Below are 26,622 nucleotides of genomic sequence, written 5' to 3'. Positions count from 1 at the left end.
AATTGATATTTTGCAAATGACCAATGCATGAGGTTACAAAATGATTAAAGGATCTAGTTGAAAGGGAAAGACAGACAAATGGATTTCGAGATCACAGAGTAAGGAAAGTTTGTTGTTATGGTTTCAGCTTCAAGATTGTCATCAAGAAACTAAAACTTGTCAAGTTTTGGTGCACTGTCAAAAAATAATTATCCACAACGATCTGAGAAGGCTATTGAAATGGCCCTCCTTTCTCCAACAGTGTCCTTATGTCAGGCTGCATATTCTTCATATACTTCAACCTAAAAACATTTCACAATAGATTGAAATCAGAAGCAGCTATGAGAAACCAGCTGTTTTCCATTAAGCCAGACATTACGCAGATTTTTTTAAAATGTTTTTAATGCCAATTTCCTTGGTAAGGAAAAAAAAAAGATGTTTTGGATAATCGAATTATTTTCATAAACCATAGTATTAATATTAAGGGGTTTATTATTTTTAATTAAATAATAAATATTTAAAATCATTTTCAGTTTTAAGTTCTAACATGGCAAATAGAGATGGTTATGACCCATATAAACAAAACCTCTTTTGGTTTGTGTTAAGACTGAAAAGGAATTCTAATACCCAGAAGGTGTTTACTGCGTGCTATAAACTGTTTAGAGTGTTTCATGAGTACTGTCATCTGAGCCTTACATCAAGCCAGTGTGATAGCTGGTGTGAAGTGCCATTCCACAGTCTTGAACTACAACCAAGCAGTCCAAAGCCACCTCCCTTCAAATCCTAAGCCTCTGGTTTATCAAAATGGGCTCATCCTTCCCTCAGAGTGAATTCTCTCCCAGGAGCTCCTGTTCATTTGTAGGACCTGCCATCCACTGGATCACCGTGTAAGCTGTCAGCTTTGCTGGCCCCAACGCTGACCCAGGAGGCTCCCCAGATGTCATTTGTGGAAGAGCCCCTGGCTTTAAACACCCCATGTCAGGGATCCCTGGGTGGCGCAGTGGTTTGGCGCCTACCTTTGGCCCAGGGCGTGATCCTGGAGAACTGGGATCGAATCCCACGTCGGGCTCCTGGTGCATGGAGCCTGCTTCTCCCTCTGCCTGTGTCTTTGCCTCTCTCTCTCTCTCTGTGTGTGACTATCATAAATAAATAAAAAAAGATTAAATAAAATAAACACCCCATCTCATCTTGGACTCAGATAAGTGAGACTTTTAGAAATAGAAAATTGTTGTGACGCCTGGGTGGCTCAGCGGTTGAGCATCTGCCTTTGGCTGAGGGTGTGATCCTGGAGTCCCAGGATCAAGTTCCACATTGGGCTCCCTCCTACTTCTCCCTCTATCTGTGTCTCTGCCTCTCTCTCTCTCTCTCTCTCTCTCTCTCTATGTCTCTCATGAATAAATAAATAAAATATTTTTAAAAAAGAAATAGAAAATTGTTCATCACCCTTAAAACTTAAATATCACCTGGAAGTTTGGAAATCTAAATGGTATGTGGGTGAACACATGATGGTAACATAACTGACCAAGATCCCTGCAAATGTGCCATTTCAAATTAGATTATCTTTTGTTGTGGTAAAATACACAAAATGTAAAACTTACCATTTTAACTACTTTTAAAGTATGCAATTCAGTGACAGCACATTCATGGTATTGTGCAACCATCACCTCTGTCTGGTTCCAGGACTCTTGTGTTCCAAAAGGAAACTCTATGCCCATTAAGCAGTCACTCCCCTCCCCCCAGCCCTGGGCAAACACTAATCTGATTTTTGTCTCTATGGATTTACCTATTCTGGGAATTTCATATAAATGGATCATACAATATGTGGCCTTTTCATTTGGCTTCTTTTTCTTGTATAATGTTTTCAAGATCCATTCATGTTGTTCTGTGGGCCAGTACTTCATTCCTCTTAATGGCTAAATAATACCTCACTGTGGATCTACCACATTTTGTTTATCCACTTATCAGTGGATGGACATTTGGGTTATTTTAACCTTTCAGCTATTGTGAATAGTGCTGCTGTAAACATTCATGTATACATTGTGTTTGAACATCTCTTTTCAGTTCTTTTAGGAATGCCTACACGTGGCATTGCTGGGTTGTAGGATAATTCTATGATTAGCTTCATAAGGACTCACCAGACTGGGGGATCCCTGGGTGGCGCAGCGGTTTGGTGCCTGCCAACTGCCCAGGGCGCGATTCTGGAGACCCGGGATCGAGTCCCACGTCGGGCTCCCGGTGCATGGAGCCTGCTTCTCCCTCTGCCTATGTCTCTGCCTCTCTCTCTAGCTCTCTCTCTGTGTGACTATCGTAAATAAATAAAAATTAAAAAAAAAAAAGGACTCACCAGACTGTTTTCTACAGCAGCTACACCATTTACATTCTCACCAGCGCTGTAGGAGTATTCCAGTATCTCTCCATTCCTGCTAAAACTTGTGACTGTCCATCTTTTAGATTATAGCCATCCTGGGTGGGTATGAAGTTGCATCTTGTCATGGTTTTGATTTGCATTTTCTAGATATCTAATGATGTTGAGCATCTTTCCATATGTTGGTTGACCATTTGTGTGTCTTTGCCCATTTTTTTCATTGCGTTGTCTCTTTGTTGTTGAGTTGCGGGTGTTTTTGATACATTCTGGAGATTAGGCTCTTATCAGGTATCTAGTTTACAAATATTTTCTCCCATTCTGTGGGCTGTCTTCTCTTTCTTGATATCAGGTTAGATTTTGAGATCTATTCTTTCTTTAGTATCTACATTTCTGATATAGTGGCCACACAGGGCGAGACCTATTACTAAACCCTCCTGCCAGTGGCCCTCATTCATCCCTGCTTCATTGCACCACTTCCACCTCCCATGTCAGCTCCCATGGTTAGTGTGGATTGCTTCCTGGAGCTCCAGGTTGAGGAACACACTGAAGCGGCTCATTGGAAAGATAGACCTCCATTCTGCCATGGGTACAAAAAGGGAGCCTGTGGGATATCTGGCTGATATTTGCCGTCTGAGTTCTTTATTTGGGAACCTCTGGGGAGAGCTGGCTCGTCCTTTCTTCCCTTTGTCTTTTCGAGCTGCACCCCTCAATAATTTTCCGCTGCTTTTTCTCAGCTGAAGTTACTGAATTTTAAGTCTTACCTTCAATTTTCTTTTATCCCCAGTCTTGGCTCTTTTCCTCCCCACCTCCTCTGTGTCTCTCCCCTTGGTGGGAAGAGGAGGGCAAATCTGTAAGAATCTGGTATGATGTGAAGAGAAGGTGTCAGGGCTCAGTGCCCTGGACTCTCCTTATGGTCAAGCCCCTTAGAGGAGACTGCTTTTAGTCTCTGTGTGTTGGGTGCTGAGACTCAGATGCTGCCCACTGTGGTCTGAGTCCTTAGGTCTGTGCAGGGCCCCCTGCTGTGTACTCAGACCCAAGTATAGTATTTTTAGCTCAAGGCTCCCATCCCTACTGGAATGCACATTCCCTGGGATGGGGCCACTTTTCCAATGGCCACCAGCCAGGCTGTGGGCCCCTCCCAGTGCCCAGAAACTCCAATCTCCAGGCCTTTGTTCAAGCTGGCCTCTCCATCTGGAATGTTCATGCCCAGTCTCCCGTGATTAAACTCCTCTCTTCCTTCAAAGCCTGGCATCCAGAGTACCTGCACCAAAAAGGTGCCTCTTTCCCCAGGTGGAATCCATTTCTCCCTGAGCTATTATTCTCCTCACCCCCCACTCCCCAGTTAAGATGACTGAAATAGAGACTTACACTCCCTCTCATCAGTACATTGCACTTTGGAGAACAGGTGCAGTGAATATGAAAGCAGGCCCTTCCAGGAATCCTGGAACACATGGTCACTACACAAGTTGTAGGTCTCACATTCCTGGTTGTATCGCAGCCTAGCTGTGAGCATGTCAGCAGTGTCCTTCTGCAAGTACTGGGGCACGAGGAAGCACCAGATCAGGTCAGAAACTAGGTCCTGATAATTCGGACCCACCTCAGACCTGTGCTTGGCAGGTGGTGAGAGCTGAATAGGTCAGTTTTTCTTTTTTCTTCAAGATGTTATTTATTTATTCATGAGAGACACAGAGAGAGGCAGAGAAACAGGCAGAGGGAGAAACAGGCTCCGTGCAGGGAGCCCGATGTGGAACTTGATCCTGGACCCCAGGATCACAACCTGAGTCAAAGGTAGACGCTCAACCACTGAGCCACCCAGGCATCCCCAGATCAGGTTTTCTTACTGCAGTTTTGTTTCCTTTTGAGCGCCCCTTAATTTGGGAGCTTCTTGAGTGTAGGGACCATGTATTTCTCTTCTGGCCATTTCTCAGTGCTCCAACTGGCCTGGCCATGATAGATCTCAGTAAACATTTTGTTCAGTTGGATGGAATGTCTTCATTGGACAGGATGGATGGAGGTTTGGCTAAGGCATGGGGTGGGGGGAAGCAAGAGGTCCTGAGAACCTGAAAGTTTATCTACAAATAATTTGCCAAGCAGCCTTTCCCTCCCCGTGCACCTCTGCTGCTCCTGCTCTCAAGAGGGGGTTTATTTCCCTTCCCCCTGGAGTCTGAGCTAGTGCTGTGACTCACTCTAACCAAGAGAATGCAGCAGAAGTAACACTTTGAAGAGGCCTGTCTGCTTCTGCTTTTACTTCTTTGGAATCCAGCCGCCACGCTATAAAGGAAGCCCAGAATCTTTTGCTGGAGAGAGACCATATGGAGAATCCTGGAGGATGAGATACTTCATGGAGGAAGAGACAGTGTAGTGTGGCAGCATGATTGATCCTGGTCAACACCAGCTGGAGCAGAACCATCCCCCAAATGATGAGAAATAAGTTGTTTTAAGCCACTATATTTTAGGGCTGTTTGTTACACAGCAATGAATGACTGACAAGGAACATCATTCTCTGATCTGATAATAGGAAGGAAACACCAAAGTAACAGGCGTGCACTCAGTGTCTGCCAGATGCCAGCTTGTGTTGACAACCAGTGCACATAATCTCATCCCATCTTGACACCAAACCTCCTTCCCGATTTTCAGAGGCTCAGGAAGTTAAAGTCAGTTGTCCAAAGGCACACAGTAAATGAGGATAGAGACAAAACTCAAGTCAGGTTGGTCTGACCCCAAATCCTGCCCTCTTCACCATGGCTCCATACTAGGGGCCAGCCTGGGGAAAGGGCACAGGCCCAGCGCCTGCTTCTGGGTTTATCTGGGATGAGCCCCACTGTGTAGGGGAGCTGAGGTGAGCTTGGCTGGGCTTCTACATGTGGTGGAGCCAACGTTGGTAGGCATGCCCATGGTGTGGACAACACTCAGGCTGGGAGTGGCTGGAGGGAGGCTTGCCTTGAAGCCAAGTCAGGGTCCACAGGAGAGGCTCTGGGGCTGCCCCCGGGCTCCGTGCCTGGGCCAGCACTGGCTCTGGAGTCTGGATGACTCAAAAGCCTCTAGTAGTAACCACAGTAATATCACAAGCATCTGACAACCAGGCAGTGGCAGATGAATGTCCTGGAGCCTCAGTTTACCGATCTGTAAAATGGGGATAGTGATAGACTTTAACTCACAAAATCCTGGAGAAGGGCATTTTGTGTATCGTGGAAAGAGGGTGTTGGCACGACAAGCCCGCCTCCCTCCCCCTGGCAGGCAGGTGTGCACTCTCTCTCCCAGCCCTTCTCTCTTTCAACTCTGCCATCAGCTCCCTGTGTGGACTCGGGCTTGTCACTAAAGCCTGTCTGCATTTTAGTTTCACCCTCTGAAAGTGCTCAGTAAATGGAACTGTCCCTGACAAGGGGATGAAAGAGGCTCAGCCAAGCCACAGATTCTCCAGGCAATGGAGGGATTCATGCACACCTTCCGGGGCTCCCTTTTGAGGCTGACAAGACAGGGTGCAGAGCAGAGGTCAGATAGATTCCTTCTCTGAGTCTTCAATTCTCTCTTCCCTTAAATTTGTTCTTCTTCCATTCAGCAACCTCTCATTTATTTTTATTTTTATTTTTATTTTTTTATTTATCTACAATAGTCACACAGAGAGAGGCAGAGACACAGGCAGAGGGAGAAGCAGGCTCCACGCACTGGGAGCCCGATGTGGGATTCGATCCCGAGTCTCCAGGATCGTGCCCCGGGCCAAAGGCAAGCGCCAAACCGCTGCGCCACCCAGGGATCCCCAGCAACCTCTCATTAAGCACCTACTGTGTGCCACTGATTGTATGCCGGGTGCTGGGGAATTAAAACTGAATAATTCAGTGACTGTGTTCGGATGAGCTCCCAGTCCTGTAGGACACACGGGTATGTATAGAAATGACAACCACCAGCAAGACGGGGATTATAATCAAGAGAACGTCAGAGTGGGCTGGGGGTTAGAGACGGGAGCAGCCGTAGCACAGGGAAGAGAAAGAAGACAGAGAACATAAAAGGAGACAGCTTTCCAGATGAGTTAAAAAACCACCACTACCACCACCACAGCAACAGACCAGAATGTGACCTTGGCAGGGTTTTGTACATTCTACCAGAAATTAATGTGAAGGCGATCCACATCTGGTCATACTACGGTGCGACAAAGTCAGAGATAAATACATTTCTAAGTATTATACCAAAATATGAAATTTCCATGTAACAAAGCTCAGTGACTACATTTCAGGAAGGATAAAATTTTATTTTATTTTATTTATTCATGAGGGACAGAGAGAGAGAGAGAGAGAGAGAGAGAGAGAGAGGGAGAGAGGGAGAGAGAGGCAGAGACACAGGCAGAGGGAGAAGCAGGCCCCATGCAGGGAGCCTGACATGGGACTCAATCCTGGGTCCCCAGGATCACGCCCTGGGCCGAAGGCAGATGCTCAACCACTGAGCCACCTGGGCTGCCCAGGATAAAATTATTTATATATACAATCTGCATTAGGTCTCTAGGGTCGGATGAAATTCCCTGTCTGCTCAGCGGTAGGGGTGGGTGGGGACTGAAGAGGTGTCTCCACCCATATGCAGAGTTGGAAAGTTTCCCAATATTTTTAAACTTTTATTTATTTTTTTTAATTTTTATTTATTTATGATAGTCACAGATAGAGAGAGAGAGAGGCAGAGACACAGGCAGAGGGAGAAGCAGGCTCCATGCACCGGGAGCCGGATGTGGGATTCGATCCCGAGTCTCCAGGATCGCGCCCTTGGCCAAAGGCAGGTGCCAAACCGCTGCGCCACCCAGGGATCCCAAGTTTCCCAATATTTAAAAGGAAAGAAAGAATAGCACAAATGACATGAGTTGGCTCATGCCAACTCTCCCCAGCTTTGCCCTTCTTGGTCCACTCCTTCCTTTCAGGAGTCCCACTCTGGTCAGTTGATGTTTATAGTAACTTTGATGATATGAGAAATGTCTTTTTGAATGTCCCCCTCTACGCTGTGGGCTGTCTCCTGGGCTGAGCCTTGATCCAGCCCCCATGCTGGCTCTCTCCCTCTTTTTCTTTCCCCTCTGGTCTCTCTGGGCCCTTAGTTCTGGGAATGCTTGGACAGGCATCTTCAGAGTCCCAGAGAAAGCTCAGGTGCCAGTCTCAGTCCACAGACAGCCAGTCCCTATACCTACTCGGGCAACATTTAATTTAATTTTTAATTTAATTTAATTTAATTTATTTATTCATGAGAGACATAGAAAAGCAGAGACATAGGCAGAGCGAACAGCAGGCTCCCTGTGGGGAGCCTGATGTGGGGCTCCATCCCAGCACCCACAATCTGAGCCGGAAGGCAGACACTTAACCACTGAGCCCCCCCGGGGTGTCCCTACCTGCTCGGGCATCTTAGCTGTACTTTCTCCTAGGAAAGCTTCAAACTTCAAAGAAGGGCAGTACTGTACTCAAACCCTTGCCCTACCACCCAAGCCAAATTTGTGACCTTAACTAAGGCCACTTAACTTCTGACCTCAGTGTCTTTATCCAGAAAGTGGGAACAATAATAACTGCCTCCCAAGTACTGAGTTACCTCTTGTAAAGTGCTCAACAACACGGCTGGCCCAGAAAAGGTGCTCAGTAAACGGTACCGAGCATGGTTGCTGCTGTCGTCACCACAGGGAAGTGCAGAAAGAAAAGTGTTTCCTGAACCCGGGGGAAGGGATCCAGATGCAGCCAGATCCTGGGGTTTTGCTAGAGTGAAGCATCGGCGGCCGCTGCCCTGGAACTCCCTGGAACCTAGCAGCCCTCCCGTCCCCAGAGGGCGTCACTCCCCTTCCAGACCTGCCTGGGGAGCAGAGCTGTTGTTGACTTTTACCCTCTTTGGGGTCTGTAGTATAGCCTCCTGTCTTCCCAGAGCACTCAAGATTCAAGTTTTTCATCTTCTGTTTTCCCTTGTCAGGTAATTAAAAAAGATAAAAACTCTATTCTTGGCAAGTCTCTACCCACCAGCCTCGAAGAGCCACTCAATCCTCCTTTCAACAAACCAGCCGATATTTACATAGCGCCTACTGTGTGCCAGGCACTGTGCCCTGCAGCCCTGGGAACCCTTATCCTTGTAATTGGGCTGAAGCCTGTCGACCTCCCTCCAGGGTCTTGCTGTGTGGCCTTGGGCAAGTTACTTAACCCCTCAGAGTCCGGGTTTCTCGCCTGTGAATCGGAAAAATAACATCTGCCCCAGGGCTGGATAAAATGAGACACACCGCTCCAAACCATGGCACACAGGGTACGGCCTGTGGCTCTTGCGTAAACTGTAGGTGAACAAGTGCCAGAGACAAGCGGCTGGTGACTTGGATTCCAGGGCCCAGCTACATTTCTTTCTGTTGTTTTGCTTCTGCACATCGTTTGTTTTCCTAATTGCCAATCTTTCGAAAATAAAAAGCGAGAATTCTCCTTGGGTCCCCAGACCTCAGCCTGCAGAGGTGACCAAGAGCGGAGTGCCTCCCCCCAGACCCTTTGTTTTGCATTCACACAATCACACCGAAGACGACTGCTTTATTATTTCTCATTTGACAAAAAACGGATAAAGTATCTTCATCGTGCAACAACCTTGCTTTTGCGTTAACAATGTATTGTTTCTGTTTCCTCTCCCCGTACACCCCGCAGAACAAAATCCAGGCTCGCTGTCAGTCAGGAGGCGCGGCAGTTCTGAGGGGGGAGGGGGCGGGGACGCGGGCTCGCGCCCCCCGCTCCGCGCTCCTTCCGTCGGGGCCTCACCGCCCCAGGCCCCCCTCTAGCCCAGCCCCCCTTCTTCCGGACCACTCACCCCCCTCTCCCCGTCGGGCCCCAACCCCCTCCCCCGGGCCTCCTCCCTTTCCCCGTCCCAAGGACCCCTTCCCCGGGCCCCAGTCCCGTGCTCCACCCGCTTCCCAGACCTCCTTCTCCCCGCTCCCTCCCCCAGTCTCCCCAGCCCCAATTCCGGCCCCCCCAACCTCCCCCGCTCCACGAACCCCCTTCCCCTTCCCGGAGCCCCAGCGCCCCCTTCTCCCGTGCCCTTTCCCTGGAGTCTCCCTGGGGCCTCGGCCCCCTTTCTCTGTCCTCCACTCCCGTCCCCCCGGACCCCAGCCCCCGCTTCTTTCGTGCCCCTCTCCGGACCCCAGCCCCTCCTCTCGTGCCCCTCCCCCCACGTGGCCCCGGGACCCCAGCCCTCTGCCCTCCCTCGGCCCGGCCCCGCCCCTCCCGCGCTCCAGTCCCCTCCCTTCTCCCGGCCCCTCCCCCTCCCCACGACCCCAGCCCCCCCCTCCCGGCGCCTCCCCCCTCCCGGGACCCCATCCCCACCCCAGCCCCCGTCTCCCGGCCCCTCCGGGACCCCCTCCCCCTCCCCTCCCCCTCCCCCGCCCCCCTCGGGCCGGGCGGCGCGGCAGGGGGCGCTGCGCGGGCCGAGGCGCGGCTGCGGGCGGCGGCGGGAGGAGGAGGCGGGAGGAGGCGGGGGCGGCGGCAGGCGGGGGGCGGGGAGCGGAGCGCGAGAGGGAGGCGAGCGGCGAGACACAGGCTCGGAGGCTCCAGCGAGCGAGCGAGCGAGCGCCGAGCGAGCCGGGGAGGGAGGGAGGGAGGGAGCGAGGGAGCGAGCGAGCGAGCGAGCGAGCGAGCAGCCGCGCCGCCGCCTCGCAATCCGCCGCCATCCCGCCGCCTCCGCGCCCGACCGCCGCCCGACCGCCATCGCCCGGCCCAGTCGCGCCCGCGGAACCAGACCAGGTGGGCCGGGGCGGCGGGGCGGGGGCGGGGGCGGGGGCGGGGGCGGCGGGCGCGGGGCGCGGGGCGCGGGCGCGGGCGGGGGCGGGCCGGGCCGGGGCGGCGGTCGGGCGCTAAGATGGAGGCGGCGCGGCGGCGCGGCCCGGCCGGGCTTTGTCTCGGTGCGGCTGCCCGGCGGCGGCGAGCCGGGCCCTGCGCCCTCCGTCCGCGAGCGCCGCCGCGGTGGGCCCGCCTGCCGGCCGAGGGCCGCGGGGCCGGGCGGGGCGGCCTGGGGGCGGCGGGGGCGGGCGGGCGGGCGGCCGGGCCGGGCTCGCCATTGTTGTGCGGCGCCGCGCGGCCCGGGCGGCGGGGGGGGGGGGGCGGGGGCCGGGGCCGGGGCGCGGGATCGGGGCGGGGGCGGGGCGGGGGCGGGGCGCATCCCTGGAGGGGACGGAGCGGCCTTCCCGCGCCCCCCGGCTCCCGGGGCCGACCTGCCCGGGCACCACCCCGCGCGGGAATCCCGCGGCCGGGGCCGGGGCCGGGGCCGGGGCCGGGGGCTCGCAGCCGCCGCGGCTTCCGTGCGTGAGCGTCGGGGCTATTTTCCCGATCCTGAACGCTCTGCTGCCGAGAATGTTAAATAATAAACAGGATGTCGCTGCTCGGGCCTTGCCAGACGGGGTGTGTGCGTGCGCGCGCGTGTGTTTTCCTCCTCCCGCCCCCCCCACCCCCCCCCCCGGGAGGAACAGCACAGTTGAAGCCGTGGGCCTCCGGAGTGGATTCGTCCACACAGCGTGGGAAGGCGGTTTTCTTTTTACTCCCTCGCTTTCTAGATGTCGTGGGAGGTCCGAGCCCACCTTCAGGCCAGAAGGGGAGGTGTTTTTCAAGGGAATGGTTAGCTTGGGGGAAGTGGGGAGAACAGGGACTGGGGAGGCTCCCCCGACTGGGTCATTTGCTAAATGGCTGCCAGGCAGAGACCTTTAGAAGCCTTTGGTTTCCAGGATGGTTAAATTGGCCCAGAGATTTTTGATTTTTTTTTAACCCCCTTCAGATTTTGTATGCATTTTATGTGGTTTTATACGTGATCCAGTTTGGTTTTTGCGACCATCTGTTCGAAGTCGTAGCACGGTTTCTCCAAATCCATCTGCAGCCCTTTTAGCCTTGTCTGTGTACAGTGAGTGCTGTGTGCTGTAAGGGACTGGGGAGGCCCAGGCTTTGGGGTGTGAGTCCTGCGTCTGCCAGGGACATCCAGGGTTCAGAGAGCCTTCACTGGTATCAGTAGTGCATTGTCCACCTTACAGGCTTAGGGCGATGGTGAAAGACCTAGAAGAGCGTGGCATGCAGTTAGTGTCTAATAGTTGTTTCTTGCTCTGCTGTTTCTGTAACTGCTATCAAGCCGTGGAATGGAATTGAGCCACTGCAATGCCACCCGTTGGGTTGGCCCGATCCAACTGGTGGAAGCCACAGGTGCTGGGCTGAGAGGCATGATGGAACATCTCTGGGCACTTGGTTATTCAGTGCTGGGCCTCTGGGGGAGGCAGGTATGGGAGAGAGTTAGCCTATCGAGCCCCCAGAACTGGCCTGTGTGGCAGTAAGTCACCATCCTTGGGTCTTTGGTGCTTGTCCCTTCCAGGGCACATCTACTGCTTGGTTTAAGGCAGATCTAGAACAGTGCAAGATACGGAGAACAACAAACAGAGGCTGGGGACTCCTGCCTTTTGAGGATGGCTGCTCTCCTTTGGGAATGGCAAATAATCTCCTGTGGAGCTTGTTTGGGCAAGTGTCTCCTGGAGCCTGGATTTTGGTTTTATGCGAGTCTCTAAGCTGCAACTCCTGCATCTGTGAAATGGGAATAATTAATGCCTTACTTGGGTATTTGTTGGGGCTCTTGTGAGCTTCACATTCAGTTTGTAGCAAACTGCTTCTTTCCATAGGAGGGTGATGAAAATGTAGGTTGTTTTTGCTGGTTGCCTTATTTTCTGGTTCTTGCTCCAAATTCCTGATCTTTTTCTCCTGTTCTCCTGGTTGATGGCACTGTGACTTCCCCACCCCATCTCCAATCCTTAACTAGTATTTTTATATCACGACTACTACTCCCTGCAAGCACTTGAATGGCCACGGAGAGCTAGGCTGCTCAGGGTGTTTATTGGAGAGCACAGGAAGGACGAGGCTAATAACAGGGGAAACTGACCCCAGTCTTGGTCACAAGGTGAGGGCTTGAGACCCAAGTTAGCTCTGGGCCACACCTGTAGCTTGTTGTAAATGGCCCTGGACACATTCTGCTTGGGCTGATAGTGATTCTGCACACTACTAGGCTTTTGTTTTGGTACATTTTGGCATTCCCACGACCATCTTGGTTTTGTTGTGTTCTATTTTTTTAAATCTCCTTGGAACCTCCTCCAGGTCCACTGGCTATGGAACTGAGACATCTTAGCCGGGTCATGCCACTCTTTCAGTTTTCCCAGCTTCCCTCCTCTCGGCCTATCTTTTCTATCTGATCTCACTCTGGCCGGGTCTGGCTCTGGACTGTTTGTTAGCTGGTTAGGAAAGGAGATGAATGCACTGCCCTATCCAGCAAGCTGTTGGTTTACCTGTGAATTTTCAGTTCTCCAAGGCTGCATGGAGGGGCCTTGTTTCAGGCTACTGTGGGAGAGGGTGCTGCCTACAGCAGCCTGGGTCCTCTCTAGTCTCCTTGGAGCCCAAATGGGTAAAGAGCTTGGGAAGGGAGAGCCAGAAAACCCTGGGAGAGTGGAATTTCAGGAATGGCAAGTCCGAACTTGTTCCAGCACGGTCTGCTTGCCTGGTCTGGCTGAGGGATTTTTGTTATGCCTGTTCACCATCCCCCAACCACTTTTAAATTTCAGTTCTCTTTTTTCAAGAAGGATTATTTTATTGTACTTTAAAGTTTTTTTTTTTTTTTTTTTTTTGGCTTGCACAAAGTACTGACTCATGTTGCTAATGGCTGTATGCTGGTTATGTCTCATTATTCTACCATTTAAGATTGATCATTTCTATGTTGGTTTCAGTTTCAAACCAGAGTAGGCCAGGTGGGCCAATGCATGTTCTTTCTGAATTTGATAATGAAGTTTCTCTACTATCAAGTGTATATATATTTTGCTATGGTCAAGCAGATATTAAATGGGGCCTGTCTACACTGGATTTTAAAACAACACGCTCCCCTTCAAAAATAAAATTTTCAGCAGAGATCTATTGGACTTTGTGCTCTGAAATCTCATGGCTTGTTCAGAGCTAACTAGACTGTCTGCTTTTCAAGTCATAACTCAATTTCTTTCTTAAGAAAGTCCCATGGGGGGGGGGTCTTGTAGACTTTTAGGAACCTTTGGTCTGTCATTTGGACAAAGGAATAAAAGCATTGGTTGTGGTGCTCAGGAGAGAGAGAGCGATGAGAAAGATGGTGAGATTTCTGATGAAATAAAATTGTTTATGACCAGCTTTTAGGATTAAAAGGTGCCATTTGGACCAGGCCACCTCACCTGGGAGCTCTAAGACCCTGGCTCTGCCAACGGTGATACAGAGATCATTGTCTCTCTCTCTCTGTGGCTGGCCTGTGGGAAATCTCTGCCCTAGGAGGGAGGCTTGCCTTGGTGACTTGAGCCAGAAGTCTTGGTTGAGTGTTGTTTTTAGCTGTACTTGTTGATTTTTTTTTCCGTGTGGCCTGAGCTTGGGGCCAGGTAGCTGCCGTAAGATGCTGGCGCCAGCTTGTAAAGCTCTGCCTGCAGAGGGAGGTGTCTGTGGGCAGAACGAGGTCTATCTTAAGTTGCTGGCTATCTCAGTTGCTGGCCGTCCTTCACGTTGTCTCTGGGAGGACTTCCTTCCACTCCCACCTCTGCAGCTGGTTTTGTAGCTCTGCTCTGTTTCTTTTCTTCCTCTTCTCCAAGAAAACCATTGGCCTTTTCCTCTTGGTGCTGTTGAGAAAGCGCTGTTTATTGATTTCAGAAGTCACTGTCATGCAACAGATACTCCTTGGGCCTGTGCTATGTGCCGGACACTGTGCGAGGAAGGCCCTGTAAGCACTTTTTCCCTGTTCATAAAGGTAATATTTTTGCTGAAGAAAAAAGAAATGGAAAATACTGAAAAGAATAAGGATAAAAATACAAATAATCTGGAACCTTGCCATCCAGAGAGAACGACAGTAAATGCTAGTGTATTTCCTTTGATTATGTGTGTGTTTTTTCAGAATTAGAAAAATATTCCATATACCCTTCGCAGTTGATAGTTCCTAATGTTGTAGTGTATTTCGTAAATTACTGAGAGCATTTTTAAATTTATTATTATTTTTAAGTAAGCTCTATGCCCAACGTGGGGCTTGAACTCATGATCCCCAAGATCGAGAGTCGCATGCTCTGCCAAGTGAGCCAGCCAGGCACCCTGAAAATGTATTTTAATGGTTGTGTAATTGCTTTCTTTGTATGGCATGCCATGATTTATTTAGTCCTCTGATAGATATTTGATTGTTGTTACCCACTTTTCCCTCTTGTAAAGAGATTTTTAGGGTGTCTTCTCACATGTAAATCTTGGTGTACGTTGCTGATTAATGCCTCTAAGTGGCATTTCCAGGGCAGAGAGAACACAGGCTCCTCCCTTAGTTCTGTGTGGCACCGTACGGGTTTTTGCCTTTAGCCTTGTCACTTCTGACTTCAGCCAGGTGGCTTCCTTCCTGGGCCACTAAGTTCTGAGTATCTTGGTCCTGGCTCAGCCCTCTGCTAGTGAAGCTTGGGGTCTTACTCCATGTATGGAGTTGAGTCTGAACAAGAGTCTTTACTTAAACATTTATTGTTCTGGGGACACAGAGATGTGAAGGTCATGCTTGCCTTCCTTGGGAGCTCATGGTCCCGTGGGGAGAAGGCAAGCACCTCCTTGAAGAGACTTGTGGGACCTTCTCAACCTTACTTTGTCATCACCCTCCCATGTTTATTTCCTTGCCTCTGTTACTTGTGGTTCTTTTCACAACTTTAGATTGTATTTATTTATTTGAGAGAGAGGTAGAGTTGGGAGGGAGAGGGAGAGAGAATCTGAAGCTGACTCTGCGTCTGTGTGGAGTGCAGAGCCTGTTTCAGGGCTCAGTCTCACAACCCTGAGATCATGACCTGAGCTGAAACCAAGAGTCACATGCCCAACTGGCTGAGTCACCCAAGCGCTCCTGATTTCACAACTTTATTGTTATTTTATTTTTAAAAAGATCTTATTTATTTATTTATTTATTTATTTATTTATTTATTTATTTATTTGACACAGAGAGCAGACAAAAAGGCAGAGTGGCAGGCGGAGGGAGAGGGAGGAGAAGCAGGCTCTGAGCAGGGAGCCCAATGCAAGGCTTGATCCCAGGACCCTGGGATCACAACCTGAGCCAAAGGCAGATGTTCAACCATTAAGCCGCCCAGGTGCCCCTGATTTCACAACTTTATCTTAGATATGCTTTTTAAAAATATTTTATTGTGGTAAAATATACATAAGGTTAATCATTTTAACCATCTTTAGTGTATGGATTGAGTGGCATTAAGTACATTCACAGTGTTGTGCAACCGCCACCCAGCGCCAGAAATGTATCCCCTTCCCAAACTGAAACTCTGTACCGTGAAGCACTGACTCCTCATTGCTTTTTCCTCCGCCCCTGGCAACCACTGTCTGCTGTCTGTCTGTCTTTATGTAAGTGGAGTCATATAATATTTGCCCTTTTGTGTCTGGCTTATCTCACTTAGCATGTTTCCAAGTTCATGCTGTAGTAGGCCTTAGCACGCCATTCCTTTTTCTGGTGAATAATATTCCACGTTGCGTTCCACATATCATACTGTGTTTATCCGTTCGTTTCTCAGTGAATGACAACGCATAAATGCAGTTTTGCCTGTGTATTGACTGGCACATTTTCCCCAGTGGAGCAAGTGAGAGAGTGTGGGCCATGAAGCAGAATTCTGTTGCTTCCCTTGGTCTCTGTGCTCTGTGTCTGACACAGGGAGGGTGCCCACATGCAGGAGGGGTGGAGCTGCCAAAGAGGTTCTCGTGGAAGTGCACTGAGGAGCCAAGGCCAACTCAGCCTGGGTATGGGGTAGTCAGGGAGGGCATTCTGGAAAAATGTAGCAGACTTGGAATCAACACCTGTTGGGGAACCTTACCTGGCTGACTCAGTTGGTGGAAATGTGATTCTGGATCTTAGCCTTGTGAGTTTGAACTCCACGTTGGGTGTAGAGATTGCTTAAAAAAAACCCAAAAACTTAAAAAAAAAAAAAAAAAGGAAGAAGCACCCATTGTAAACAGTATGCCAAGCCCTGAAGTATTAAAAGTGTGTTTCTTGGGGCAGCCCCAGTGGCCCAGCGGTTTAGAGCTGCCTTCAGCCCGGGGTGTGATCCTGGAGACCCCGGGGTTGAGTCCCACGTCAGGCTCCCTGCACAGAGCCTGTTTTCTCCCTCTGCCTCTCTTTCTCTGTCACGAGTAAATAAATAAAATCTTTTAAAAAAATAAAATAAAATAGGGAGATCTTTAAAAAAAAGTGTTTCTTTTCTTTTCTTTTTAATATTTTATTTATTTATTCATGAGAGAGAGAGAGAGAGGCAGAGACACATGCAGAGGGAGAAGCAGGTGTCTTGCAGGGAGCCCAATGCGGGACTTGATCAGTCCTGAGCCAAAGGCAGACACTTTACTGCTGAGCCACCCAGGCGTCCTTAAAAGTGTGTTTCTAAGTCGGAATCAGAAATGTGTGGGCTGCAGTAGAAAGCTTGTGGGTCAGCCTGCTTTCCAGAGCGTCACAGCCCTTTGGATGTGAACCTGTTATGTGAGTACTCTGCTGTGGCTGGTCGCCAGCCTGGGGGAGGGTAGGTAGGATTTTAGCCCTGGGAAGCCGGGGGTGACTTTCCCACCGTGCTTCGAGATCATGTCTTTGTGTAGAATGATGGCATGCATTGCTGCAGGACCAATTGGAAAAAGGAGGTCGTCCCGGCACTCTTTCCACGGCTCCTTTGTGTCTTCCAGAGCTTTTTTAGGCAGGTGTTGTTTACATACAGTCCAGAGCTTCAAGAAACGCTCTGTCCTGGGCGGTAGGGAAACATCGTCCTGTCTGGGAGGGGTCCTGTCACTGCCGCCTGGCTGACCTGCCCTAGTGGTGAATGGGCTGAGTGTTCCGAAGTAGCTGGGGACAGTGGAGACCTTGTCCTCAAGCAGAAAGTGGAATTTTTTTTTCTGATATAAAATTAATTGCAAAAGTATACATACTCATTTAAAAAAAGAAAAGCAAGCGTATGAAGAAAAATGAAAGCTCTTCCCTCCAGCTTCCCAGGCAGTAACTACTGTTTACAATTCGGTGTGTTTCTCCTCCCAGACTCTGAATGCATGTATAAATACAGCCCTTTGTAGGTAGGCTTTTAAAAAACAAAAATGGGATCACACTACTTTTTCTTGTACCACAATATGCATTTTTAAATGTGTCAAAAGAATTTTTTGTATTAATGTATACAGATCTATCACATTTTCTGTGTTTTTTAAGATTAATTTGTTAGAAATCTACAAGTACATGAAGGAAAAAAACCAAAAATGGTTTATAATACCACCCAGGTATTTCCAGTTGATTTTTTAAAATGAAGTAGTTGGAGGGGCGCCTGGGTGGCTCAGTCGGTGAAACATCTGTCTTCCTCTCAAGTTATTGATCTCAGGGTCCTGGGATCAACCCTCTTGTCAGGCTCCCTGCTCAGTGAGGAGTCTGCTTCTCCCTCCCTGCTGCTCCTCCCTTTCTGCTCATGCTGCCTCTTTCAAATAAATAAATAAATATAAATAAATAAATAAATAAATAAATAAATAAAATCTTGAAAAAATAAAAAAGGTAGTTAGAAAATTTAAGCTGTAACATGCTCTTCTCCAGTTTCTCTGAGGAGAAACCACAATGAGAAGTTTCTTGTCATTCCTTCCAGAAAAAAGAAAAGTGGTGCACATTATCCCTACACACGCATTTATATTCTTTTTTTTTTAAAGATTTATTTATTTATTTATGATAGACATAGAGAGAGAGAGGCAGAGACACAGGCAGAGGGAGAAGCAGGCTCCATGCCAGGAACCTGATGTGGGACTCAATCCCAGGACTCCAGGATCGCCCTGGGCCAAAGGCAGGTGCTAAACTGCTGAGCCACCCAGGGATCCCCCGCATTTATATTCTTAAGAGCATGCTTCCCTTTGCTCTTAATAAAATGTCTTGGTATGCTCTGTGACAGTCCATACAGATGTATTACATCATCTTTTTTAGCAATTGCAGAGGGTATTTTGTGGATATACTTGATTTAACCTCTTTCTTATTGGACATTTGGGCTATTTCTAATTTTTGGATATTATACAATTTTGCTAAAATTCTGCCAAATTTTTCTTGAGAAACATATAATTTGTATAATAGCATGTGTTTCTGCAGCGTGGACTCTTCCAGTTGAATAGCATTTGGGTAAGAATCCTGCTAAATTTCTCTTCAAAAAATGGTGTCAATTTATAAACAATAGTATACGAGAGTGGGTGTTTCTGGACTGTCGACTTTACTAAATGAATAGCCTTTTAGATGAGCACACTTCCCAAATCAGAAGCAGTTAGTGTTCTGGGCTTGCTATAGTCCGTGAAGGATCTTAGGTTTTCTTATGGAAGCAGTGTTCACTGTGGCCTTGCAGTACAGAAGTGGCCAAGGCAGGAGTTGTTCTGGGCATCTCCCTGGGGGAAGGCCAGAATTGGGTTGTGGAGAGAGGCACAGGTAGCCTCTTGGCACAGATGTTTTCTTCCAGGCTTTACACACTGGGGCCTAGTCTCTGGAGGTTTCTGAGGCTCCCATTTTGCAGCGTTTGGTGGTTTTGTTGCTGTTAATATTTCTTATGGGTGGAACTTACTTGGAGGCCAACCCTCTATTGCATTTCCTGATAATAGCTGTCATGCAGATCTGCTGAACCACTCAGCCTACTGAACCACTCCACCTCTAGGGCCTTTCTTTCCTCATCTGATTATTCCCAGAAATCACACATCCTGGGTGAAGCAACAGCAGAGTTGAAAACCCTGAAAATGCCCGGATGGTATTTCATCAGGCCACGTTGGGAAGGATTTGTGCTCTGGTGAGAGAAAGTTCCTGGTGGAGGTACAATTGGGAATGGCCCTTGAGGGTCATTATCGTTAGCTTGAACTTGGACAAATCACATGCAGAGGTGGTCGTGCCTTGCCCCCTCCTGCTCCTTTCCTGATGGAGAGTAGCCCTTGGCTTTGAGGTCCATTGACTTCAAACCCAGGCTCCACCACTTGTGAGCTGGGTGATTTAAGCTTATTTTTAGTCTTTCAGAGTCTCTGTTATTCTTGTCTGCAAAATGTGGTAGTAATGCTTTCCTCCTAGAACTGGGGAAGGATTCATGGGTCGTCTGCCGAAGTGTTTATAAGGAACCTGGCACAAGGCAAGCAGGCTCTCAATAAACAGTAGCTATTAATGGTTCCTGGATGCAGTACTAGCCAAGGGCCTAGGGGTTTGGAGTAGGCAGGCTTATACACTTGGGGCTCATTTGTTTACTAGATGTTAGTGTTTCTAATAGCATGCTAAGTCCTGTGCTCTGTGCAGAAGACTTAGACCCAAATCAGATAGCCCCTGCCATCACCTCCAGGAGCTCAGAAACCTTAACCAAGGACCTCCCTGAGGGGCAGATGCATTGGAGCACTCTCTGCCATCCTTCTCTTTGTCCGAGGTAAATACCACCTCACTGCGGCGTTGGGTCACTTGCTGTTGCCCTGGGCTGAGTCTCTTCTGTTCTTGGGGAGTTTCAGGTAAATGTCTTGAAGAATAAAGATGGATGTGCTCAGGCAGTTGATGGGTGCAAGGGAGGCTCTGCAGCTGGCTGGGCTATGTAACCCTGACTCCTCCTGACTGGGCATCAGGCAAACAGGAGTGTTCATTCTCTTCACTCACATCTACTTGCTCTAGGAGCTTGAACAAGTGCTATTTACCCTTTTGAGCCTTGGTTTCCTGTCAGATGGGGATGAATCCCGTCTTAGTGTGTTGCGATGACTGTGGCCCCTACTCAGCTCAGAAACAGTGTAAAAACATTGATTCTGTATTTGTTCAGTTTACCTAGACCTTAAAAACATTGTATCAGTAACAATACAGGCTTGTTTCAAAAATCCACTCTAGAAATACACAAAGTAGAGAAAATGAGTCATTTCTTCCTTCCCACTTATCCCTTTTTCAGATCAAGAGATGGGTGGTATCTTGAGAACAGTTTTGTCTTCCATTAATGGGAATGCTTTATGCATATGAATGTTCATAGGTATAATTTTTTTTTTTTTTTTTTTTTTTTTTTAAGAGAGAGGGTTGGGGAAGGGCAGAGGAGAGGAAGAGAGAGAAGCTTAAGTAGGCTTCATACCCAGGGCAGAGCCCCACACAGGGCTCAGGCAGGGCTCCATCTCACAACTCTGAGATCATGACCTGAGCCAAAATCAAGAGTCAGATGCTTAACTGATTGAGCCAAGCAGGTACCCTTATAGGTATATCTTAATGTAAATATAGGCAAGTACAAGATGTTTTATTTTCTATATGGTTCCCCAGCATAATCATTGAGGTCCTTTCTTGTTCTCTTGAGGAATAAAAGAAAAGGCCATTGTGGCTCTTTGCCACCCTGGATGAGTCATGACACTGTACGGGGCATGGCTTAGAGTAGATCTAAGCAGTGAGTGCAGCCCTGCAGAGAGAGAGCTTCAGGTTGTATGATTTGGTGGTGTCACAAGAATTGGGGGGCCAGGTGGGCCACACACTCTGGTGTGGAGTTGTTTAGGGTAGGGGGTGGCATTTTAGGAATCGTGGGGGGTGTGCAGATGGAGCTGGGAGGGCCCCGGAATATTGTGAGAAGTGTTCCATTAATGGAGTTCCATCAACATCTCTGTGAGACTTGTAAACACTAAGTGAATAAAGTGTGTTTGCAGTGTGCGCACACGTTGTTCCTCTTTTCATCTGTGCTGCAGTGACAAGGTTGGCATGCCTGTGAGAGCCCCTGGGAACACTTGTCCCTTTTTTTGGGTTCTTCCTTTTTGTTACTTCACTGATTGGTGGCCCAGCAACCGTAATCTTCCCAGGTCTCTTGTAGCGTGTGAGGCTTGGGGAATCAATAGCCCATGGGTTCTGGGGGGATACAGTCCCTTGGGCTTTATTGGAGATCATTTAAACCAACTCTTTGCCCTTTCAGCCCCCTTGCCTTCAGCACATTTGGGTTTCTTCATTTACTTCCGTCAAAGAAAAAAAAGGTGGATTTCTGGGGACTGCGTGGTTGGTGGACCATCTCTGTGTAAGCAGACACCCTAGTGCGTGTGGCTTGGCTCTGGGTTGATGTGACATGATGAGTGAGATAGCACAGAACAGAGTGACCTTGGCCTGTTCTTCCTTCACCTGTGGCCACCTTGTGGGGGCGATAGGGCAGCCATTTCTGCAGTGGTTAGGAGGATCCTCTGTGCAGTTGTGACAGTGATTCAGCCAGCCTGGTGAACTATTTCCTTGCTTGCTTGGATTAAAGGGCACCATTACCTCCAGGTGGAATGGTTCATTGCCAGGGAGTCTCTTTGGGGCTCGTCAGGAAGGCACCGTTGCCTCTTTTCTGCCTCCTCCTTGTGGAGGGCCTTAGGAGGGCCACAGCTGGAAGATGGATGAGGCCTTGTTATCTTGTAAGTGAGCTGTCTTCTGCATCCCCAGGGCTCTGGCTGCTGGAGGACATCTGCCTCATGTGTATTTCACCTGGGGAAGGGCCTGGGGTCCCCTTCCTGCCTTTTATTTAGTTCCTTGGGCACAAACTAGAAATATGCTTCAGAGAAATGTCCGATGGTCCACAAATATTAGCCCGGGATGTATCGACGTATGCATGGGGATATTGGTTGTAGCATTATTTGCAGTAGTACACAGCTGGAAATAATTTCCGTATCTATCCGTGGGGGCGTGGGTAAATGTGGCACAGCTAAACAGTGAACTACTCTGTAGGCATTCAAAAGGATGAGGTAGATGGGTGTGTATTTTCTTGTACCAAGAGAAAAAGTGAGCTCTAGTGTAATCGGGGAACTTCCCACACTGGTACAATAAAACTGGCAGACCATCAGCTGCTGCTAGGTTTCTGTGAGCTGAGAAAAAGCCTGAAGGATATCATTCAGGTTAATTGTGATGATCTTTTGATTTGGACTGACTTACTTTGCCTACTTTAGTGTTTTTTGAATTTGTCGTACTGAGGGACTCAGCAGTTGAGTGTGTACCTTGGGCTCAGGGCGCGATCCTAGAGTCCCGGGATTGAGTCCCATGTTGGGCTCCCTGCAGGGAGCCTGCTTCTCCCTCTGCCTGTGACTCTGCCTCTCTCTCTCTCTCTCTCTCTCTCTCTCTCTCTCTCTCTCTGTCTCTCATGAATAAATAAATAAAATCTTAAAAAAAAAGAATTTGTCATACTGAATGTGTGTTTGTAACATCTAATAGTTGCAAAGGTAACCCACATAAATGTAAAACACATACATGTTCGTGGAGCGTGGTCGGGGCCAGGACTGGGCAGCTGGTACATTTTTGACTCTTCCTGGCAGGAGCTTCTGCCAAGCTCTGTATTTTGCTCAGCCCCATCCCAAGCGCCCTGGCTCCTGGTGTTGGGGCCCTGATGGTTCACGGGCATCTACCCGAGCTAGTCATGTGTTTCTGTGCATCTGTCAGTGGCCCTCGGAAACTGTTTTGTTGATCTGGTTAGAAAGAACAATCTGATAAAAATGCCGTCTCCTGTTCTCTGCTAAATCAGATTTTACAATAAAGAACCTAGATTTTGGTGGCATTTGCAAAGTGCTGTTCACTGGCTATCACTCTCTATCTGGTGGTGGAAAAGGAAGGAGAAACTGAAGTACAGGTATGTGTGTGTGTATTCCTTTGATTTGCCAGGTCCCTGTTAAGTTTTGACCCTGGAGAGAGAGGCCTGCGTGTCACACGTCTATCCAACTGCCCATCTCCAAATTGTCTTTTTTGTTGTTGTTAAATTAACTGCATTTTCAAAAGATAAGTTAGGCCAGGAACTCTGCAAATTGCAAGGAGATTTCTAGCCAGAGTCCTTGGTAGGCTTCAGCTGACACCTGAGAGCTGGGTATATAGGGATTGACCCCATGGCCCATGAAGAAAGGACCCGTAACAGTTTAAGTTGGTCAGGAGTGATGACAAGGATCACAGAAAACATCCAGCATATACTGTGGCTTGGAGACTCAAGACAGACCCCTGTGGATGAGGAGCCTGGAGCTGCCATACCTTCTGGGGCCCTAGGACTCTTAGACTCCCTCACTGATGTGGTGCCTGCCCCGACCCCACCTCAGGCCACACTTGACCCCCACACTCACCATGGCCTCAGGAGTACTGGCAGAGCCCAGGAGTACTGTGGGCGTTGTATTCTGGTGACCACGTGGTCATTCTCTGGGGACCATTGACTGCCCGCACTTTGGAGCAGACCTAGATGGCAGGTTGCCCTGGGTTCAAGCTTAGGTGTTACAACGCCCTAACTTGTTTGTAGTGGGCAACTGACCTTGGGCCAGTCTTTGAACCTCTTGGACTTAGTGTCTTGTCTGTAAAATGAGATACACATACCTTTCTCTCGGTGGTTTATTTTATTTTTGGTTCAAAGAACTATCTTTAATTCTGCTTTATTCAAATGTAGTCATTAAATCCATTGAGTTACTTTTGGCTTTCTAAATGTATTGTTTCTTTTTATAAATTTATTTTATTATTTTTATCTTTATGTTTTTATTTATTCATGAGAGACAGAGAGAGAGAGAAACAGAGACACAGGCAGAGGGAGAAGCAGGCTCCATGCAGGGAGCCCAATGTGGGACTCGATCTTGGGACTCCAGGATCATGACCTGAGCTGAAGGTGGGTGCTAAACTGCTGAGCCACCCAGGGATCCCCTGTTTCTGTTTCCCTCTGCATTTAGTCATGTCTTTTTTCTTTCTTTTGTAGAGGGAGAGAGGGTTGGAGGCAGAGGGGGAGAGAGAATGCCAAGCAGGTTCCACTGTCAGTGGTGAGCCCCAACCAGGGCTTGATCCCAGGACCCTGAGATCACGACCTGAGCTGAAACCAAAAGACAGTTGCTTAACCAACTGTGATACCCAGGCAGCCCCATCATGTCTTTTTTTCTAACTTCTAGAACTGGATACTGTTAAGAAATTTAAGGTTTTTAGATTGCTAAATGCTGGGGTGCCTGGGTGGCTCAGTTAGTGAAGTGTCTGCCTTCAGCTCTGGTCCTGATCTCAGGTCCTCTGATCAAGCCTGACATTGGCCTCCCTTCTCAGTGGGGAGTCTGCTTCTCCTTCTCTCTCTGACCCTCCTCCCTGCTTGTGTGCATGCTCGCTCTCCAATAAATAAAATCCTTAAAAAAAAAAAAAAAGATTGCTAAATGTTCTGAGTACAAATTTGCCTTTGTTTTACAAGTTTTGATGCGTAGTGTTCGTTTCTCTCTTACTTTTCTAGATATTCTGCAGTGATAGTTTTGAATTTCCCTTTGATTCAAAAAAATTTTTAAGAGAGATTTTTAAGTTTTCCAACCAGTAGGGTTATTTTTTACTTCTGCTTTCATTATGTCTTGTTTTACTGCACTGTGGTCAGAGATTTTTGCTTTTCAGAATTTGAGTGTTTACTTAAAGTTTCATATTTTGTGACTTTTTTTTGGGGGGGGGGTTAAAGATTTTAAAGTAATCTCTAATTCTACTGCAAGGCTTGAACTCATGACCCAGGGATCAAGAGTCATATATGCTCTGCTGACTGAACCAGCAGGGTGTCCATAGTCACTTTTTAAAAAATATATATTTATTTATTTGACAGAGAAGAGAGCACAAGTAGGCAGAGTGGCAGGCAGAGGGAGAGGGAGAAGCAGGCCCTCCACTGAACAGAGAGCTCGATGTGAGGCTGGATCCCAGGACCTTTAGGAACAAGCTGAGCTGAAGGCAGATGCCCAACCCACTGAGCCACCCAGGCACCCCCCATAGTCACTTTTTGAACATGTTTGCTGATCTACCTCAATCAGATCCTCTGTTTTCTATTTTGAGTTGGCTTGATCCACCAAGGTGTAGAGATTTTTCCCCCAGTGTTTTCTACATGCAATGATTCCCACCCCTCCCTTTGAAGTTACTCTGTGTGTAGTAGGTTCCTGCCAGTCAGTGTTTTCATTATGGATTGCCTTGTGACCCTTATAAATGATTCTCTGTTCTGCTTCTTGTATATGCTGCTTTGATTCAACATTGTACCTGTGAGTTTCATCTACATAGTTGTGTGTTTATTTATTCTCATTGTTGAATAATTTTCTGTTATGTGGATATAATATTGATTTGTTCTAGTGGTGGTAGGCTTTTAGCTTGCGTTAGTGTCCATTTTGAGCTCTTACACGTAGCGTTGTTGTTAATATTTGTACACACATCCCTGGATGTGTAGATGTACTTGTGCTGTTGGGTACAGACCTAGAATGGAATGGTTGGGTTGCAGGGTTGGCACATGTTCAGCTTCAGCAGACAGCTGCCAGTTTTCCAGTGATTTTACCAATTGGCATGTCCACTGGCAGTAGGGGAGAGTTTTCCTTGCCTTACTCGCCAACACTGGGGAGTATGGCCTTGTAATGATGTCAGTTCTCCTGCATTTGAACTCTGGCTTCCATGTAATTCCATTCAGAATTCCAGTAGGCTTTTCTTTTATTGTTGTTTTGTTTGGAAATTGACAAGCTGATTCTGAAATTTATATGAAAATGCAAGGAGCCAAGAATAACCCAAGCATTCTTGAGGAAGAACAAAGCTGAAGGACTTACTGTACTAGATGTCTCCAGACTTCATAAAAGCTGTGGTCAAGAAGACAGCACAGTGTCTTCAAAAAAATAGACAATAGGCTGATAGAATAGAACAGAGATCTTGAAACCAATTTCACCAAAGTAGTCAGTTTATGACAAAGGTGCCACATGACAAAGGGAAAAGATGGCCTTTTCAAAAAAGGCACTGGGACGATGAGTCTTATGCCTCAAATCACATCCAGAATCATGTTTACATGGATGATGAGAGCTAACCATGAAAGATGAGACAGTAAAGCTTGTAGAAGAAAATGGAATATCTTTGCGATCTCAGGTAAAACACAGTTAAGTGGAACATAGAAGACATGACCAAAACACATAAATTGATAAATTGAATGGCATTAAAACTTGTATCCTCTCCTTTTTTTACAAACACAATTTTCTTTCATTCTTTTTTTAAAGCTTTTATTTATTTATTCATGAGACACACACACACACACACACACACACACACAACACAACACAGGCAGAGACACAGGCAGAGGGAGAAGCAGGCTCCATGCAGGGAGCCTGAGGTGGGACTTGATCCTGGGTTTCCAGGGTCACACCCTGGGCTGAAGGCGGTGCTAAACCACTGAGCCACCGGGGCTGCCCCAAACACAATTTTCTAATTGCCCAAATACATTAATCTGTGAGTCTGTTTACCCCCTGGAGCCCTGTGTCCTCTCATCAGGACAGGCTGCTCTCTTGCCTGTTGTACAGAGGCCATCTTGGGCTGTCTTTTGTTGTCATTTCTGGGGCTTCTTCCCTCTGTGTTGGATCACT

At 48.1% G+C, this 26,622-nt stretch overlaps 1 protein-coding gene across 8 annotated transcripts in view; it reads left to right on the top strand.

The window, feature by feature from the left end:
• Nucleotides 1-9,919: 9,919 nt before the first annotated feature.
• Nucleotides 9,920-26,622, top strand: part of PRRC2B (proline rich coiled-coil 2B) — a 91,697-nt gene continuing 74,994 nt past the window's right edge. For 4 of the 8 annotated variants that reach the window (XM_055323203.1, XM_055323180.1, XM_055323194.1 and 1 more), the window contains exon 1: nucleotides 9,920-10,059. The gene's annotated coding sequence lies outside the window, so the exon portion shown is untranslated. Of the gene's footprint in view, nucleotides 10,060-22,406; nucleotides 23,901-26,622 lie in introns of those variants that run through there. The other 4 variants (XM_055323187.1, XM_055323172.1, XM_055323216.1 and 1 more) reach the window with 3 other exon arrangements.

The sequence above is a fragment of the Nyctereutes procyonoides genome, unplaced genomic scaffold, assembly GCF_905146905.1.
Source record: "Nyctereutes procyonoides isolate TBG_1078 unplaced genomic scaffold, NYPRO_anot_genome, whole genome shotgun sequence".
NCBI lineage: Eukaryota > Metazoa > Chordata > Mammalia > Carnivora > Canidae > Nyctereutes > Nyctereutes procyonoides.
The sequence above is the reverse complement of the archived record's forward strand: the minus strand, read 5'-3'. Positions and strand labels throughout refer to the sequence as shown.